Source organism: Leptonychotes weddellii, chromosome 3 (genome assembly GCF_054177405.1).
Source record: "Leptonychotes weddellii isolate Sample4059 chromosome 3, ASM5417740v2, whole genome shotgun sequence".
Lineage (NCBI taxonomy): Eukaryota > Metazoa > Chordata > Mammalia > Carnivora > Phocidae > Leptonychotes > Leptonychotes weddellii.
In genome coordinates, this window is record NC_138371.1 from 122,890,828 (window position 1) to 122,892,993 (window position 2,166).

The following is a 2,166-nucleotide window of genomic DNA, read 5'->3' on the forward strand; positions in this document are numbered from 1 at the left end:
ATACAAGTCTTGGTTAGGATGCTTTAGCTCCAAGTAAACAGAACACTGTGAAATTTATCAGATACTGTAATTGCATGTGTGGAGGCCAGTTGGGTTTAGGGTTAGCTTAACCTGCTGGCCCAATTCTGTTTCCTAGATTCTCCTGGCTCAGCCTCCTCTGCTGACTCCTCAAACTGGTTCTAAGAGTCCTGGGCCTCATTTACAAGCATGGTACTCTTGAGAGGAAAGCCCACAGTAAATTTCCCTTTGGATTTCATTGGCCTGAGCTGGGTCATGGCGGTGACTCAGAAGCCCAGTCCCAGGAAAAGGGAAATAAATACCCTGTGCTTCTGGCTTAGGCCTGGATTTTGGAACCAGTTACCAGCAAAGGAGAAGGATTTAACATGATTGTCTAAGACCAATTAAAGTTCACCCAATAGGTGAACTGAAAGTCAATACTACCACCCTACCCCAATACCCAACCCCTACCAACCCCCACCCCTACCCCAGTCTCCAACCCCCAACCCCTACCAAACAGCAAACAAAATGGCAACAACTGTATATGGAATAGAAGGGAGTAAAGGGCTATGAGGGTAGATACAGATTTTTATTTTTCACTTCCTAGCCTTCTACACCATTAATTTTTTTCTTTTCTTTGCCGCATAAGTCTGAGTCAGGATCACAGCATGGGTCTTAGGAACAGATGGCATACTCAGAAGGGTTTAATGAAGAGACTTTAATAAAGAGATTTTCTTTACCAAGGTATAGGTGAGGTTAAAGGAACAAAAAAGGGCTGGTGAAGCATGCAGGGACTGGCTACAACAGGAAGTTGTTCCTAGCCCTAGGCCTGAAGGGGCCAGGGGGGTGGGTGAGGGCTGGGAGGGAAGGGAACAGTGTGAAGGGAATCTGGAGTGAGCTAGTGCTGGGCAAGAAGAATCAGGAGCTTCCGCAGCCTGAATGAAGGGTGAGGCAGGAAGGGAGTGCTGTGTGGGGGATAAATAAATACCTCATGCTCTCTGGCTCCATTAGCCAAACCCAACCAAAAATGAGAGGGCAAGGGTGATGCAATCCACAGAGGTCAGCCTTTTGGGACTCCCAGTGTAGCCAAGAGAAGGATGGGGAATGGATGTTGGAGGAGGGGGCAAATGCCCAGCACAGCATATATTTCTTAATTGAAAGCGTTAACGCTTTTTTTTTTTAATTAAAAAACACCAGAAATCCTGTCACATGTGACAAAATGGATGAGCTTTGAGAACATTATGCTAAGTGAAATAAACCAGTCACAAAAAGGCAAATACAGTATGATTCTACTTAGAGGGGGTCACTAAAGTAGTCAAATCCATAGAAACCGAAAGTAGAAAGGTGGTTACCAGGGGTTGGGGGGGTGGGGGGTAGGGAGAGATGCGATTTTATTGCTTAATGGGTGCATAGTTTCAGTTTTGCAGGGTGAAAAGAGTTCTGGAGATTAGTTGCACAGCAATGCGAATATACTTACCACCACTGAACTATTATACACTTAAAAATGGTTTCGATGGATTTGGGCCATTCTAATAAGGGTGTAGTGGTATCTTTTAATTTGCAATTTTCTCATGACATAGTGTGTTGAGCATCTTTTCATATGCTTCTGGGCCATCTGTATATCTTCCTTGGGGAGGTGTCTCTTGACCCTTTTTTAATCGAGTTGTTTGTTTTCTTATTGTTGAGTTTTGAGAGTTCTTTGTACACTTGAGATAACAGTCCTGTGTCAGATGTGTCTTTTATAAATATTTTCTCCCAGTCTGTGGCTTGTCTTCTCATTCTCTTGGTAGTGTCTTTTGCAGAGCAGAAATTTTTAATTTTAATGAAATCTGGCTTCTCAGTTCTTTCTTTCACTAACAACGCCAAATGCTGGTGAGGAGGTGGAGCAATGGAAACTCTCATTCACTGCCGGTGGGAAACGCAAAATGATATAGCTGCTTTGGGAGACACTTGGGCAGTTTCTTGCAAAACTAAACATTTTTACCGTATGATCCAGCAGTTGTGTTCCTTGATTTTGCCCACATGAGTTGTCCACACAAATGATTTTAGCAGCTTTATTCATAACTGCCCAAACCTGGAAGCAACCAAGATGTCCCTCGAAATGGATAAGTAAACTGTGGTACATCCAGACAATGGGATATTATTCAGTGATAAAAAGAAGTGCACTAT